Below are 18,383 nucleotides of genomic sequence, written 5' to 3' on the forward strand. Positions count from 1 at the left end.
AGCAGATAGTGTCGGAAGTTCTATGTGGCTTTTTGCAGATGATGCTGTAGTGTACAGAGAAGTTGCAGTATTAGAAAATTGCAGCGAAATGCAGGAAGATCTGCAGCGGATAGGCACTTGGTGCAGGGAGTGGAAACTGACCCTTAACATAGAGAAATGTAATGTATTGCGAATCCATAGAAAGAAGGATCCTTTATTGTATGATTATATGATAGCAGAACAAACACTGGTACCAGTTACTTCTGTAAAAGATCTGGGAGTATGCATATGGAATGATTTGAAGGGGAATGATCATATAAAATTAATTGTTGGTAAGGCAGATGCCAGGTTGAGATTCATTGGGAGTGTCCTTAGAAAATGTAGTCCATCAACAAAGGAGGTGGCTTACAAAACACTATTTCGACCTATGCCTGAGTGTTGCTCATCAGTGTGGGATCCGTACCTGATCGGGTTGATGGAGGAGATAGAGAAGATCCAAAGAACAGCGGCGCGTTTCGTCACAGGATTATTTTGTAAGCGTGATAGCGTTATGGAGATGTTTAGCAAACTCGAGTGGCAGACTCTGCAAGAGAGGCGCTCTGCATCATGGTGTAGCTTGCTGTCCAAGTTTCGAGAGGGTGCATTTCTGGATGAGGTATCGAATATATAGCTTCCCCCTACTTATACCTCCCAAGGAGATCACGAATGTAAAATTAGAGACATTCGAGTGCGCACGGAGGATTTTCAGCAGTCGTTCTTCCCGCGAACCAAACGCAATTGGAACAGGAAAGGGAGGTAATGACGTGGCATGTAAAGTGCCCTCTGCCACACACCGTTGGGTGGCCTGCGGAGTATAAATGTAGACAGATGTAGATGTAACCTTGCCTCAACATCATTCCCAAAATCCCTCAATTTGCAAACTAATCTTACATCCGCAGAAAGAACCGCAGTCCACCATCTAAAAACAGATCCCGACCTTATAATCCTACCTGCTGACAAAGGCTCTACCACCATTGTTTTGAACCGCAAGGATTACATGGCAGAAGGACTCCATCAGCTGTCAGATACTTCCACCTACAAACCATGCCACAGTGATCCCATTCCAGTAATCCAGCAGGATCTCCAGTCACTACTCAAATCCTTAGGTCCATCCCAGAACCTCTCCGCAGAGTCCACCTCTCTACTTACCCCTACCACTCCCCGCACTCCCACCTTCTACATTCTTCCTAAAGTCCATAAACCCAACCACCCAGGACGCCCAATTGTGGCCAGTTACTGTGGTCCCACTGAGAGAATCTCTGCTGTCGTAGAACAACACCTTCAACCTATTACACGGAACCTATCCTCCTATATAAAAGATACCAACCCTTTCCTTGACTGACTCTCCACAGTTCCTGTCCCTTTACCACACGATGCCCTACTCGTCACTACTGATGCCACCTCCCTGTACACTAACATTCCTAATGCCCTTGGCCTTACTGCTATTGAACACTACCTTTCCAGATGCCCTATGGATTCCAAACCAACAACCTCCTTCCTATTCTCCATGACCAACTATGTCCTCATCCACAATTACTTTTCCTTTGAAGGCATTACCTACAAGCAAATCTGCGGTACGGCTATGAGCACCCACGTGGCACCATTCTATGCTAACCTATTCATGGGCCATCTAGAGGAATCCTTCCTAAAAACACAGAATCCTAAACGCCTCACTTGGTTCAGATTCATTGATGACATCTTTGCTATCTGGACTGAAGGCAAGGACACATTATTCACATTCCTCCAGAACCACAACAACTTCTCCCCCATATGCTTCACCTGGTCCTACTCAACCCAACAAGCCACCTTCTTAGATGTTGAGCTTCACCTCAGAGATGGCTACAATAGTACCTCTGTCCATATCAAACCTACTAACCGCCAGCAATACCTCCACTTTGACAGCTGCCACCCATTTCATACCAAGAAGTCCCTTCCGTACAGCCTAGCCACCCGTGGTCCTAGCATCTGCAGTGACGAGCAGTCCCTCTCAAAATATACCAAGGGTCTCACTGAAGCCTTCACTGATTGTAATTATCCTCCCATCCTTGTACAAAAATAAATCTCCTGTGCCTTATCTTCTCAGTCTCCCACCACCTCACAAAGACCCACAGTCCAGCCACTAAGGCGCATTCCCCTCGTAACTCAGTACCATCTGGGACTGGAGCAACTGAATTACATTCTCTGCCAGGGTTTCGATTACCTCTCACCATGCCCTGAAATGAGAAATGTCCTGCCCACTATCCTTCCCACCACTCCTACCGTGGTATTCCGCCGCCCACCAAACTTACACAATATACTTGTCATTCCTTACACAACCCCTGTTCCCAATCCCTTACCTCATGGCTCATACCCCTGTAATAGACCTAGATAGAAGACCTGTACCATACATCCTCCTACCAGCACCTACTCCAGTCCTGTCACTAACATCACCTATGCCATCAAAGGGAGGGCTACCTGCGAAACCAGTCCTGTGATTTACAAGCTAAGCTGCAACCTCTGTGCTGCATTCTATGTAGGCATGACAACCAACAAGCTGTCTATCCGCATGAGCGACCACCAACAAACTGTGGTTAAAAAACAAGTGGACCACCCTGTTGCTGAACACGATGCCAAACATGATATCCCTCATCTCAATTACTGCTTCACACCCTGTGTCATATCGATCCTTCCCATCAACACCAGCTTTTCTGAATTGCGCAGGTGGGAACTTTCCCTGCAATACATCCTGTGTTACTGTAACCCTCCTGGCCTCAACCTTCGTCAGTGTCCTCACCCATCCAGCCTCCTCCCTATTCCCATTTCAGCACTACACAGCCGTCATTTCACCCCCACTCCCAGTCTTTTAATTTCTTTTATTTCTCTCCTTTCCACCACTTAACCCTGCCCCCTCTTCACCTTCTCTCCTGCTCTCTGTCTAAACAGCAACACTTCACTGTCCGCCACTCCCACCATACTATCCCCCCCTCCTCCCCGCCACAGCCTCCCCTTACCACCACCCAGTCGCCACTCCCATCATGCACCAGTGCTGCTGTTCGCAGTGTGGTTTCAGCTCTCTGAGTCTGCAGATGTCTGTGCATGTTGTGTTTACGTGTGTGTGTGTGTGTGTGTGTGTGTGTGTGTGTGTGTGTGTCTACTGCTGACAAAGGCCTTAATGGCCACATGCTTTAATTGTGTGAATCTTTTTGTTGTGCCTATCGTGAGTCAGTATCTCTGCTATATGGTGAGTAGCAACTTTCCTTCTCTGGTATTGTTACATTCCATCCTGGATTTTCGTTTTCATATTGGCTAGTTCAGCAGTATACCATGGATTCTTATCCCTATGTCTATTACCGTTACTTTTAGCATTAACTTTAAGTTTGTATTCAGGGCAGTTGGTCTTGAATATATTTAAGAAAGAATGAAAAAAATCTATCGAACATTGTATTGCCAGAGCCCTGGGCATTATTGTTAAACATATGTGACCAGTCATAATTACTGAGTGAGATGACGAAATCAGACAATTTTTCTTGCATTATTGGTATTATGATGACTATTTTAGGCACTTTAAACTCCTTGTAGTCCATATTAGGCCTACCTGTACCTATTTTACCCAAACTGAGTCATGGTCCAAGAAATCGAAGACAGCTACATCTGAAGACACTAACTCTCTATTGACATTTGTAAGTATGTTGTCGAGGCATGCGGACTGTCTTGTGGGTTTGCAGTTCGTAAAAGTGAAGTTGAATTGTCATAACAGGTTTTTAAATTCATTTACGGTGTGCACGTCTTTTTTTACATCAAAAGCGGCATTGATGTCTCCACCAATCACTATACTGTATTTCTTCCACTGAGGACTAAGAAATAAATTTAGTACAGTCTCAAGTTTTTCTAAAAATATTAGTGGACTTCCATCCGGTGATCTATAAAGAGAAACAATAGCAATTTTTAAATGATCCAGATATACACCTGTGGCTTAAAAATGTGTCTCACTGCACAGAAATCCTAAATCTAGTTCATTACTACAATTTATTAATTCATTCCTAATATAAATTGATACACCCCCATGAATATGATGCTCTCTGCTAAAGCTGTTGCTAAGTGGAAATCATCTAGTACATGAAAAGATATTTCATTTCCTTTACACCAGTGCTCACTTAAGCATACTGCATCAAGTAAGTTCTCATTTGCAAATTTGTTTAAAATTATGTGTTTTCCACTTGTTTGTTTGTTGTTGTGTGGTCTTCAGTCCTGAGACTGGTTTGAAGCAGCTCTCCATGCTAGCCTATCCTGTGCGAGCTTCTTCATCTCCCAGTACTTACTGCAACCCACATCCTTCTGAATCTGCTAAGTGTATTCATCTCTTGGTCTCCCTCTACGATTTTTACCCCCCACGCTGCCCTCCAATGCTAAATTTGTGATCCCTTGATGCCTCAGAACATGTCCTACCAACCGATCCCTTCTTCTAGTCACATTGTTCCACAAACTGCTCTTCTCCCCAATCCTATTCAGTACCTCCTCATTAGTTACGTGATCTACCCATCTAATCTTCAGCATTCTCCTGTAGCACCACATTTCAAAAGCTTCTATTCTCTTCTTGTGCAAACTATTTCTCGCACATGTTTCACTTCCATACATGGCTACACTCCAAACAAATACTTTCAGAAATGACTTCCTGACACTTAAATCTATACTCGATGTTAACAAACTTCTCTTCTTCAGAAACACTTTCCTTGCCATTGTCAGACTGCGTTTTATATCCTCTCTATTTCGACCATCATCAGTTATTGTGCTCCCCAAATAGCAAAACTCATTTACTACTTTAAGTGTCTCATTTCCTAATCTAATTCCCTCAGCATCACCTGACTTAATTTGACTACATTCCATTATCCTCGTTTTGCTTTTTTTGATGTTTCATCTTATATCCTCCTTTCAAGACACAATCCATTCCGTTCAACTGCTCTCCCAAATCCTTTGCTGTCTCTGACAGAATTACAATTTCATCAGCGAAACTCAAAGTTTTTATTTCTTCTCCATGGATTTTAGTACCTACTCCGAATTTTTCTTTTGTTTCCTTCACTGCTTGCTCAATATACAGATTGAATAACATCGGGGAGAGGCTACAAACCTGTCTCACTCCCTTCCTAACCACTGCTTCCCCTTTCATGTCTCTCGACTCTTATAACTGCCATCTGGTTTCACCTTACGTGTTCCAATATTTCTACGGAATCCAAACTGATCTTTCTCGACGTCGGCTTCTACTAGTTTTTCCATTCGCCTGTAATCTGCTTTCCCTTCTTTGCTTAGAACTGGGTTTCTGTCAAAGCTCTTGATATTCATACAAATGGTTCTCTTTTCTCCAAAGGTCTCTTTAATTTTTCTGTAGGCAATATCTATCTTACCCCTAGTGAGATAGGCCTCTACATCCTTACATTTGTCCTCTAGCCATCCCTGCTTAGCCATCTTGCACTTCCTGTCAATCTCATTTTTGAGACGTTTGTATTCCTTTTTGCCTGCTTCATTTACTGCATTTTTATATTTTCTCCTTTCATCAATTAAATTAAATATTTCTTGTGTTACTCAAGGAGTTCCACTAGCCCTCATCTTTTTACCTACTTGATCCTCTGCTGCCTTCACTACTTCATCCCTCAAGGCTACCCATTCTTCTTCTACTGTATTTCTTTCCTCAATTCCTGTCAATTGTTCCCTTATGCTCTCCCTGAAACTCTGTACAACCTCTGGTTTAGTCAGTTTATCCTGGTCCCATCTCCTTAAATTCCCATCTTTTTGCAGTTTCTTCAGTTTTAATCTACAGTTCATAACCAATAGATTGTGGTCAGAGTCCACATCTGCCCCTGGAAATGTCTTACAATTTAAAACCTGGTTCCTAAATCTCTGTCTTACCATTATATAATCTATCTGAAACCTGTCAGTATCTCCAGGCTGCTTCCATGTATACAACCTTCTTCAATGATTCTTGAACCAAGTGTTAGCTATGATTAAGTTATGCTCTGTGCAAAATTCTACTAGGCGGCTTCCTCTTTCATTTCTTACCCCCAGTCCATATTCACCTACTACGTTTCCTTCTCATAAAATTAGGTTGTATACATGGAAGAAGCCTGGAGATACTGGAAGGCCTCAGATAGATTATATAGTGGTAAGACAGAGATTCAGGAACCAGGTTTTAAATTGTAAGGCATTTCCATGGGCAGATGTGGACTCTGACCACAATCTATTAGTTATGAACTATAGATTAAAACTGAAGAAACTGCAAATAGATGGGAATTTGAGGAGATGGGACCTGGATAAACTGACTAAACCAGAGGTTGTAGAGAGCTTCAGGGAGAGCATTAGGGAACAACTGACAAGAATGGGGGAAAGAAATACAGTAGAAGAAGAATGGGTAGCTCTGAGGGATGAAGTAGTGAAGGGAGCAGAGGATCAAGTAGGTAAACAAACGAGGGCTAGTAGAAATCCCTGGGTAACAGAAGAGATATTGAATTTAATTGATGAAACGAGAAAATATAAAAATGCAGTAAATGAAGCAGGCAAAAAGGAATACAAACGTCTCAAAAATGAGATTGACAGGAAGTGCAAAATGGCTAAGCAGGGATGGCTAGAGGACAAATGTAAGGATGTAGAGGAGCATATCACTAGGGGTAAGATAGATACTGCCTACAGGAACATTAAAGAGACCTTTGGAGAAAAGAGAACCACTTGTATGAATATTAAGAGCTTTGATGGAAACCCAGTTCTAAGCAAAGAAGGGAATGCAGAAAGGTGGAAGGAGTATATAGGGGGTCTATACAAGGGCGATGTTCTTAAGGACAATTTTATAGAAATGGAAGAGAATGTAGATGAAGATGAAATAGGAGATATGATACTGCGTGAAGGGTTTGACAGAGCACTGAAAGACCAAAGTCGAAGCAAGGCCACAGGAGTAGAGAACATTCCATTAGAACTACTGACAGCCTTGGGAGAGCTAGGCCTAACAAAACTCTACCATCTAGTGAGCAAGATGTATGAGACAGGCGTAATACCCTCAGACTTCAAGAAGAATATAATAATTCCAATCCCAAAGAAAGCAGGTGTTGACAGATGTGAAAATTACCAAACTATCAGTTTCATAAGCCATGGCTGCAAAATACTAACACAAATTCTTTACAGAAGAATGGAATAGCTGGTAGAAGCTGACCTCGGGGAAGATCAGTTTGGATTCCGTAGAAATGTGGGAACATGTGAGGCAATACTGATCCTACGACTTACCTTAGAAAATAGATTAAGGAAAGGCAAACCTACATTTTTAGCATTTGTAGACTTAGAGAAAGCTTTTGACAATGTTGACTGGAATACTCTCTTTCAAATTCTGAAGGTGGCAGTGGTAAAATACAGGGAATGAAAGGCTATTTACAATTTGTACAGAAACCAGATGGCAGTTATAAGAGTGGAGTGGCATGAAAGGGAAGCAGTGGTTGGGAAGGGAGTGAGACAGGGTTGTAGCCTATCCCCGATGTTATTCAATCTGTATATTGAGCAAGCAGTAAGGGAAACAAAAGAAATATTTGGAGCAGGAATTAAAATCCATTGAGAAGAAATAAAAACTTTGAGTTTCGCTGATGACATTGTAATTCTGTCAGAGACAGCAAAGGACCTGGAAGAGCAGCTGAATGGAATGGACAATGTCATGAAAGGAGGATATAAGATGAACATCAACAGAAGCAAAATGAGGATAATGGAATGTAGTCAAATTAAATCAGGTGATGCTGCGGGAGTTAGATTAGTACATGAGACGCTTAAAGTAGTAAATGAGTTTTGCTATTTGGCGAGCAAAATAACTGATGCTGGTCGAAGTAGGGAGGATATAAAATGTAGACGGGCAATGGCAAGGAAAGTGTTTCTAAAGAAGAGAAATTTGTTAACATCGAGTATAGATTTAAGTGTCAGGAAGTCGTTTCTGAAAGTATTTGTATGGAGTGTAGGCATGCATGGAAGTGAAACGTGGACGATAAATAGTTTAGACAAAAAGAGAATAGAAGCTTTTGAAATGTGGGGCTACAGAAGAATGCAGAAGATTAGATGGGTAGATCACATAACTAATGAGGAGGTATTGAACAGTATTGGAGAGAAGAGAAATTTGTGGCACAACTTGACTAGGAGAAGGGAACAGTTGGTGGGGCATATTCTGAGACATCAAGGTATCACCAATTTAATATTGTAGGGTGGCGTGGAGGATAAATATCGTACAGGGAGACCAAGAGATGAATACACTGAACAGACTGAGAAGGATGTAGGTTGCAGTAGGTACTGGGAGATGAAGAAGCTTGCACAGGATAGAGTAGCATGGAGAGCTGCATCAAACCAGTCTCTGGACTGAAGACCAGAACAACGACAACATCTTTAATCTGGTCGTCCAGTGTGAATCTGGGCAAACCTGTTAGTCTCGGTCCTTCTTTGCTACCTCTAAAAAAGAGTTTTCCCTAAATCTAAGCGGTATTGACTCATAGCTATCGATTTGTGCTATGCCTAACCCATTGGTTACCTTTATGGTTTCATCACTCACATACTTCTTTCTGAGTTGATTGAGATGGAGACCATGAGCTGTGTTGAATCTTGTCCCTGAGTTAGTTATGTTTACAAAACAGACATTTTTAAGTTATTTACAAATTTTCTTCATTTCTTCATTTACTCTTCTCACTTCATCAGTCACACAAGACCAGGATGGAAGATCATGCCGACATGGTATTGAAAAGATGAGGATTTTCGTATTTTGTAGTTCCTGCAGTTTCTTCTTTAATGATAACAAGAAATCTTTTCCTTCATTTCTTGCTACGTCATTTGATCCAGCCAGAAAAACTGCCAGTTCCATAGCGTCTGCTGATGAAGAACCTGCTACAACATCTTTGTGGCTGAGATATGGTGGCTTGAGTTGTTCTCAACTATAGCCCTTAATTTCCTTCCTTGACTGTCTGCATATAAATGTATTTTCACAGGCCTAGGTCTGCAATTGCAGCTTGCTTTCTTGGGGTTTCCGGTTTCATTATTTCTATTGACAGTTGAAGTACTATTTTTACTGCACCCATTATTCACTTCACTTCTATTGACAGTTGATGTAATATTGTTGCTACACCTATTACTCACTTCACTTTGATTAACCTTACTTGTGTTGAGCACCTCATCTTGTGAGTCTACTTTAATGTTTTTTCCTGTAGCATCAACGTGCTCAAGGACACTAAATCTGTTTTCAAAGGGTGGAAAGTTTACATAGTATCTACCGAATTTTTGACAGGAACAGCCTGCCACTGTCTTTGAAGGCGGTCTGCTGGACTACATTGATTGCTTGGTTCTGTGTACAGGACGCTAACTTCTTCTTGGGAAATTTGTTTAATGGTTTTCGGAACAGGGACAGCAGCATCACACGGAATTTGATCTCCTTGTTGAAGTTCAGAAACTGTAGTGCTTTCAGGAAGAGTTACTGTAGCATTCGATGATTCAGAATGTTCTGTATGAGCTTCAAGAGCATCATCATTACTATCTACATCGAGCACTTCAAATCTGTTTGTTAGTGGGATATTTGTGGCCCTTCTTAGTATATCAATAGGCCTACACATGTTACACTTCCACGTTTTTGTAAATTTCTCATTTCCTTTCAATGAGCAGTCCACCTTTGCGCGTCGAAAGTTAAATTTTGTTTCACATTTTACACATGCTATACCACTTTTAGCAGTTTTCCCGCATGTTTTACACTTGGTAACATAATTGTTACCGCTGGTTCTAGTATCATTATCAATTACAAGATCACTGTTTGTTTTATACTCATATTGATTGTTATTGGTATATTTGTATTTCAAGGCATGTACCTCTTCTAACAGCATAGCAATAATTTCGACTTTGCAGTCGCTCTTCTGTAGTGCTTTGTCTAGGCCATATTCATTACATCTTCTGCAACACCATAGTTTTCATCTTGGATCTGCCTTTACACATGTGAAATGGTATTCAGTTTTACAGTTTATGCACGTTATGCCGTTCACGGCGCGTGATTTGCAGTAGCAAAGTCTTTGTATTGGCTCTCGCAATTCGTAAGACGAGGTACTAAGCTCCATGTGCGATTTGAGTTTCGCAATTTTGGGCCACCCCACATCTTCCTTCTGAAACTTTTTAAATAACAAAACATGCGATACACATATCATCACGATATAAATCAAAATTTTTACTTGTTAAACACTTTTTAACGTTTATGTTGAGTTTATTCTGGTAATTAACACAACCACAATTTACACTTGGTGCCATCTTGTTTCTTTGTCATATCAGTACAATACCAGAAATAAAGAAAAATTTTACATCAGCAGCCACAGAACTGCACTCTATGAAAAGGGTCCACAATATGCAGGTTTAAAGACAGCCTATTCACTGCCCAGTAAAGTTATAACCCTACCCACAATGAAGCTTAAATTTCAGCTAAAGAAATTCCTGTTACAAAAGCCATTTTACACATTACAAGAAGACCGTACTTACATGCCGAATAAGAAGTGCTTCAAAAAATATGTGAATAGTGATAAGTAAACCATTTTATTTGTAATTTATTCATTTTGTTAATCAATGACATATTCAGAAGAATGTATTATTGTGCTTTGTATCAAGAATTGTAACCTGTTTTTATACATATGCAATGACTCATTCGGTGTTGGATAAAGTATTATTATTATTATTATTATTATACTAAATGAGGCATCTACAATGATTGTGGCTATGGGATTCATCAAACCAGGTGCAGGTTTAACTGAAATGGGCAAAACATGCAAACTCGGCAGAAGTCAGTAAGTTATTCACAAATGATTGTGTTGTGCTAATTGAAGGATCAAATGATATCTTTCAAAACAAAGCATCAAATGCCTGTCAGGAACTAAAGGCGTGTTTGAATCACTTAACTCATACTAATGTTGTTGTTCTTGACATCCCGCATTGTCTAGATCTACCACAATTGTCATGCATGATTTATGAAATAAGTGCAGCTAATGAGCAGTGTGAATCAATTGCTAAATACTTCAGAAATGTTAGTAAAGTGAATGTAAATAATATTGGCCACTGATTTCACACAACTCATGGACTGCATCTAAATTGCCTAGGAAAATGATTTGTAGCAAATAAAGTGCTGAGTGAAATAGGAAATAAGCCTCAAGAGGTAATCATGTGGACAATATTGTTAGACAAACATCAGCAATCTGTTCCTAAGGTTTCTTTACGCCAAGTGTTAACACTAGTGATAATCTGAGACATATTATTTTGCCTAACAGTCCGAATTTATGGGGAGAAGCTAAACTATCAAAGTGTAGCAACGAACTAAGAAATACCAGTAGCAGTAAACTCTGTTGTTCCATTAAAACGTCATGGTCACAGACACAAACTAGAGCTTCTAAATCTTGACATTAATGATGTTGAATCTGTACACCATGCACAAGTTATATGTCTTACAGAACACCATGTGACAAGTGGAACTGAAATGCCTCAAATTGATGAATATTCATTAGCAGCCAGCTATTGTCGAACTACAAAGGAGAAAGGAGGGACCACAATCTATGTTAAAACTAATGTAAAATATAAATCCATAGACATAAGTAATGTCTGCTTGTGTCTGTGTATGTGCGGTTGGATATGGGTGTGTGTGCGAGTGTATACCTGTCCTTTTTTCCCCCTAAGGTAAGTCTTTCCGCTCCCGGGATTGAAATGACTCCTTACCCTCTCCCTTAAAACCCACATCCTTTCGTCTTTCCCTCTCCTTCCCTCTTTCCTGATGAAGCAACCGTTGGTTGCGAAAGCTTGAATTTTGTATGTATGTTTGTGTTTGTTTGTGTGTCTAACGACCTGCCAGCGCTTTCGTTTGGTAAGTCACATCATCTTTGGTTTTAGATACATCTTTGATTTTAGATATATTGTTCCCACGTGGAATGTTTCCCTCCATTATAGACATAAGTACTTGTGTAGATTCTCACTCTGAAGCCTGTGGAGAGGAAATTACTGCAAACAATAATTCACTTATAATTATGGCAGTTTACAGGGCTCCTGCAGGGAAAATACGTATCTTTCTAAACCATATGGAATAACTTTTGAACCAAATATATTTAATATTTTATTACCATGGGTGATTTTAATATTAACTTCTTAACTAAAAACGAGAGCAGAAGAAAACTACAGCACCAGATGGAATCATTTAACCTCATTTAATTAGTTAACTTTCCAACTAGAGTAACTAGTACCCGTAAGAGCCTAATTGACAATATATTCCTGGACAGATACAGAAGCAGCAGTATTACTGTAAGTTAAATTCTTGGTGGTGTGTCAGATCACGATGGTCAGCTTACAGTCAATGATATCAAACTGTGTTATGAAACAAAACACTCCTTTAAAACTGCCAGGCCAACCAATAAGGATAACTTAGAAGTGTAAAACCTTCTCTTACAGCAGATCAACTGGAGCCCTATACTTATGGAGAGGGATATTAATGAAAAATTTAATCAATACTCTTATGAGTTTGTGTCGTAGTTCCAAATATAATCCTGAGAAACAATCCTGAGGCCATAAAACGGACCCTTGGATTACTAAAGGGATCAGAATTTCCTGTAGAACAAAAAAATTTTATATGAATCCCTAAGCCTATCTAATGATCCAATCAAAAAGCCGGACTATAGATTGTACAGTAATATTTTAAAAAGGGTAATGTTAGTCCAAAACTATGTACATAACATCTGAAACTGATAACTCAAACAACAAATCAAAAAAAATCTGGTAAGCTATAAAAAGGGAGAGTGGTAAAAAAGTAGAGTACATGACAGACATAGAATTAATTCACAATGGAAATATTGTAAAAAATACTGAGGAAGTAGCTAATACCTTCAGTAAACATTTTTTAACAGCTACTGAAAAAACTGGCTGTGAAGGTTCAGTGAGTGATATGATAGCTCTTCTGCAAGCTAACAATACCAGAGTTTGCCAGATGCAGATAACCCCCATAACAATTAGTGAGATCAATAAGACAATAGGAGAGATGAAGTCAAAAAAAAACTCTTATGAGGTTGATGATATTTCAGCTAAGACACTTAAGCACTGTCATGGCTATATAAATGCAGTCTTGTGTCACATTTTTAATGAATTCCTAAAATAAGGTGTTGTTCACTAAGATTAAAATATGCCTGTGTGAAACCACTTTTCAAGAAAGATGAAAAAACCAATGTAACAAACTACCGCCCAATATCCCTGCTAACAAGTTTTTCAATGGTCCTTGAGAAATTGGTATTCAGAAGAATTGGTAATCACCTTAACAGCCATTACATTCACAGACAATGGCAGTTTGGTTTCCACCAATGCCTATCAGTTAATGATGCTGTTTTTCACTTTCACCGATCAAATTCTCGAATCGGCCCCAATTGGAATTCTATGTGAGCTATCCAAGGATTTTGACTGTGTCAACCGTGTAATTCTGCTAAATAAAGCAGACTACTATGGGTTGAGTGAAATAGTGGACATATGGATTAAATCCTACCTTACAGATACAAAACAACCGGTAATAATTACTGGCATTAATGGAATCCCAGCTTTACCCAAGTGATAGACAGTCATCACTGTAGTGCCTCAAGGCTCAGTGTTGGGACCCTTACTGTTTCTTCTATTTATAAGTGAACTCCCACACTGCACCACGTCAGTCAGGAAGTTCAACCTACTTGCTGACAACACTTCTCTTCTAGTTGATAAAGCAACAAGGAACAACTGAGAAACATCTGCAAACAATGCATTTTATGGCATTCTGAAATGGTTTAACTGTAATGGACTATATAAAAAAACAACTCATTATGTACAGTTTCATATGGCACACAAAAAACCGGGGGATATAAATACAGAATGTAACGGACAACAAATGAAGCATATCGACTCAGCTAAGTTCCTGGGTGTGTAGAAAGATTGCAAACTAAAAAACTAAATTGGTCCAACCATATCTTAGACCTAGAAAAAAGTCTACATTTTACAACATTTGCCTTACACATAACTGCATCAACCAGACATAAGGGTGCCATAACAGGTGCTTATTTTGGATATATCCATGCATTTTTGTGTTACAGAATCATCTTTTGGAACAACCGGTCCTTGGCAAAAAATGTTTCTATTGCTCAGAAGAGAGTTAAACGCGCCATGAATGGTGTGCAACCAAGACACTCATGCTGGAATCTGTTTAGGAAACTACAGATATTTGCAATGCTATCTCAGTACATTTACTCCTTGCATGTTTCATTAATAAAAACCACTCTCTCTTCAAAACCAATAGTGAATACCATGATCACAACACAAAGTTAAAAGAGGACCTTACCCTTATACAGAAAGGAGTAAATTATGCAGGCATCAAAATTTACAATATTCTACCCAGTGTCATCAAAAGCCTTGCTCCTGAAACACCAGAGTTCAAGAGCAAACTGAAGGAATACCTAATAAAAAAGGGTATTCTATCCAATTAGTGAATTTTTTAGTGCATAGGAGGAAGTTTTTATTATACAACTGAATTATCAATTCAATGTAAGCATAAAAGTAAACTGTTTATTGCTGCAGTGTTATATAAAATAAAATATTCCTTCAACTTCCATACTACTATACCGGTATCTATCTCAATGGCATACTCATATTCTCCAACAATTCCAATGAATTGTAGCTTATGTGTTCCGCCATTTTGCAAACACACTGTTTTTTTCTTTTTACCCAAACAACTTTCAGCACTTCTGTGCCATCATCAGAAATCGAAAACTGTAAAAAGTGGACATATTTTAGGTTGTATCTGATCTAACAAACCTAAAGTATGTTCACTTTTACAATATTCAATAAAGAGAAACCCACTGATGATCTCACAAAGGTGCTGAAACATGTTTGAATAAAAAGAAAGAACAGTGTATTTGGAAAAAGGTGGAACCCATAAACTATAACTTAGCTGCAACTGCACAAAGAAAGGACAAGAGCTGCAGACCCATAAACATGAACTTACAATGAACATTTGAACCGCCTAGAATGAGTTCTAGTCGTGCTATAACAAGGCAGTATTGTGATTAATGAAGAAAAGTTGCAACTTTGATGAATGGTGGTATTCTTAGTAGGCCAAACACTCAAGACATCAAGCATCAAACTGACAGTGGGAAACGTGGAGATGGTGAAAAAGCCTCCACATCCAGAATCTTTCTATGACCTGTGTCGATTGCTTGGAATCCTAAACTTCTTATGGCAATGCCTCCCTCATGCAGCTTCACTTGTGAATGCCTTAGGAGGCAAAGATAAAAATGGCAAAATGAAAGTCATGTGGTCTACAAGGATGACAGAAGCATTCCATCAGGTGAAGAACTGTCTAACACAAGCCACTACTTTGACGCACCCTAAACCTGACGCACAGCTCACCCTCATGACTGCCGCAAGCAAACTGCGATGGGGGGCTGTGCTTCAGCAGATGGTAGACTGGGTGCCCCAAATGCTTTAGTTCTTCTTGGGGAAACTACCTTCTCACAGTCAAAGTGGTAATTTTTGACCTTGAGGTCCTATGGGTGCACACAGTGGTCAAGGATCTCTGTGACAATATTGAGGACTGCCAAGTAATCGTGTACATAGATCACAAACCTCTGGCAGATGCTATCAGGAACCTGTCTCAGGATGCCAGTCCACAATGACTTTGACATTGACTGAGCAAAGTGGAACAGTGTTTAGCATAATGGACTTTCATTCGGCAATACAATGGTTCAGACCCACGTCCGGCCATCCAGATTTAGTTTTTCTGTGATTTCCCTAAACTGCTCCTGGCAAATGCCAGGACACTTCCTTTGAAAGGGCATGGCCAATTTCTTTTCCCATTCTTGACATAATCTTAGCTTTTTCTCCATCTCTAATGACCTTGATGTTGACAATACATTATACCCAATATTCCTTCCTTCCTTCAATTCTGACATTTAGACCTCATAGCACAGTGTAGCACTAATATATGTCATGCCCACGGCACAGACAATATCATTGCTGACTACCTTCTAAGCATCAGTGCAATTTCTCTCCAATGTGACTGTGAACATATGCCAGCCAAACAAGTGAACAACCTGAGCATCGACAACTTACTCGACAACTATGACACAAACCTTTGTATCAAATGTTGACATTTTACAGAACGGGCAATGCTCACTAGTGCCTCATGCGATGTGCCACAAAATATTCGAGAAGCTCCACAATGTAAGTCATCATGGCATAAAGGCAATGGTACACCTAGTGATGGACAGATTCCTATGGGCAAACATCACAATACTGTCGTCTCTGAACTCAAAAGATGTCTCACGTGCCACTGTAGTAAGAAAGACCATCACCCCCGGCCTCAGTTTGGTTGCTTTCCCATCCAAAAAACTTGGATCTGGCATGTCCACCTCAACATCATTGGATCCCTGTTGGTGTCGGATCCTTTCTGCACTGAGGCACTCTCATGGGTGCTACTCAGCACACAAACACACTCTATGGGTGTCTCTGGTAGAGCTGGTCTATGGTGAGCCACTTGTCCTGCCTGTAGTATTCACTCAGCCTACAAATCACAAAACAGGTGGACTTACCTACACTAGTGCATCATGTTCAAGAACATATTAGGGACATGCACATTCTGCCCCCTTCAACTCATTCAACCCAAAAAGTGTTTATACATAAAAGACTCTCATTTGTGATTTTGTGAGGCAATGCCATATGATCAGCTCTACAGCTCCATACAGGGTGCTCAAAAGTGGCCCACATATATTTGATTTTCTAATGTGAAGAAAACCTGTAACCATCTCACTAACTCGACTTAAATCTAAATGGGTGCTCCAGGATGACTCAGCGCCAACACATCTAGACATTGAGGCACCAGACACTGAAGCTGACAACCAACGTAGAACACCTACATCACCCCCATGCTTCGATTTGATGCTAGCTGGGCAGGACTGTGATGAGCTTCCATCACCACCTCCTCCATTCGTCCCACCATCTGAGTCATGCTATGGTTGTGTCAGACACCTTCTGCAATACCTGGCACAGTACCACATGTACAGCATCAGCACTTCACAACACATCAAGAGAAATGGGCCACTCATTCCCTGCTTAGCACCAGACATGGCATGACCCGTCACATGCATCTGCTCGTGCACATCCACCAACCACCACATCCCATAGTACTCTGCACTACCAGCAGACAGCTCTGTGGGGGTATCAACCTCTACATAACACCTGAATGTCTCTGGCTTGAAAGAGTGGAGGATATTTGGAGAGAGAGAAGTAAGTCAGTGCATTCTTGACCACCATCCTATGCAGACCTGTTGTATAGTTACTCTTCCATATAAAGTGTGATATATTAAGCATGCAGCATATCATTGGGAACTGTTCCTGTCACACTGTGATCATCACTTCCTATGTATGGTTGAAGTTCATCCACACACTTTTCTTATAATTAAAAATTAGACAATTATCTTTTTCTACTACCAGTACTTTCACTATTTTGTCTATCTTCTGCTGCAATTCATAATCATTCTTACCTTTCATAAAGAAGGTGTTATCACCAGCAAAAGGTCAGTAATAAAAATCAAGAACAGCATTTCACCCAGACTGAATCCAGATGTATGCCATAATTAACTTTTCGTTATGCAGGATATGCAGAATAGTACAATCTACCTTCATGACAATCTCTGTTTCCTGTCAGATAAAGATGACTTGAACCACTCATAGGAAACACAATGGACACTGTAATTATAGAGTTTAAAAGTATTAGATCATGATTTATAAGGTCAAAAGTTTTTGAAAGGTCCAAAAATAATCCATAATTTAGTTCATTACCCTGTCTAGCTTCGTAAATGAGTTTTAGGAAATTGAAGAGAGCTGTTCCCATTGATTTGCCTTTTTTGAAACCTTTCTGTGCATTTACAAGAACTTTGTTCTTTTTATTAAGTCTAGGGATCTGACATTCATTATTGTGCATTTGTACATTGTTCTTTTATGTTTTGGAATTTCTACATCTTCCTTTGGACTGTTTTACTTTTGGTCAGAGCGACATTAATATAGTGAGCAACAAATATAATTTCTACTACAAGTTGATCATCAAATATTTCATTTCATTTTATGGTGAATTTATTATTTGTTTTACTATGTTTGCTTGCAGCATTATTTATGTTTCATATTGATTTCATTTTGTTGTTCCCTTTTCTGATGTGTGGATCATTATATTACTTTTTTGCTGCACCTATAGCTTCCCTTGTTTTCATATGGAACTTCACATATGGTTTCAAAGTAGTTTTCTGCTTTGCATATTTATGTGGAATTGGAGACCTATTGATTACTTTTTGATTCTGCTTCTTATCCATGCATTTGATTTCTTT

The sequence above is a fragment of the Schistocerca americana genome, chromosome 2, assembly GCF_021461395.2.
Source record: "Schistocerca americana isolate TAMUIC-IGC-003095 chromosome 2, iqSchAmer2.1, whole genome shotgun sequence".
NCBI lineage: Eukaryota > Metazoa > Arthropoda > Insecta > Orthoptera > Acrididae > Schistocerca > Schistocerca americana.